The sequence below is a fragment of the Penaeus monodon genome, chromosome 34, assembly GCF_015228065.2.
Source record: "Penaeus monodon isolate SGIC_2016 chromosome 34, NSTDA_Pmon_1, whole genome shotgun sequence".
Taxonomy (NCBI): domain Eukaryota; kingdom Metazoa; phylum Arthropoda; class Malacostraca; order Decapoda; family Penaeidae; genus Penaeus; species Penaeus monodon.
In genome coordinates, this window is record NC_051419.1 from 19,526,193 (window position 1) to 19,526,496 (window position 304).

The 304-nt window shown below is 32.9% G+C and overlaps 1 protein-coding gene across 1 annotated transcript in view; it reads right to left on the reverse strand.

Moving 5' to 3' along the window:
• Nucleotides 1-304, reverse strand: part of LOC119594630 (follistatin-related protein 5-like) — a gene marked incomplete at both ends in the record, with an annotated part of 70,881 nt that overhangs the window by 67,300 nt on the left and 3,277 nt on the right.

A 304-nucleotide genomic window follows, 5' to 3' on the forward strand; every position in this document is an offset into this window, starting at 1 on the left:
GGATTTAATAATACGACAAAAACTCCAGAAGAAATAAACAAAACATAAAATCTTATATAGCAGCAGTTCAATACGGTTAGACGACCGCATGTGTGTTTGAAAACGTTTGGTCGAAGATATAAATACGACATGATTTTCTCTCTAATAAGTCTGCTTTCAAAAGTTATTTGTGACTGGGTTCGTGGATGACTCTTTAAGTAACTTGTATCTTTCACTGTGTTTCTTATGCGTAGTTTTCGGATTTGAATTTTTTACGTAGTTCGAGAGTGGTTTCATTAGTATGTAGTATCACTTTTATCAAAAC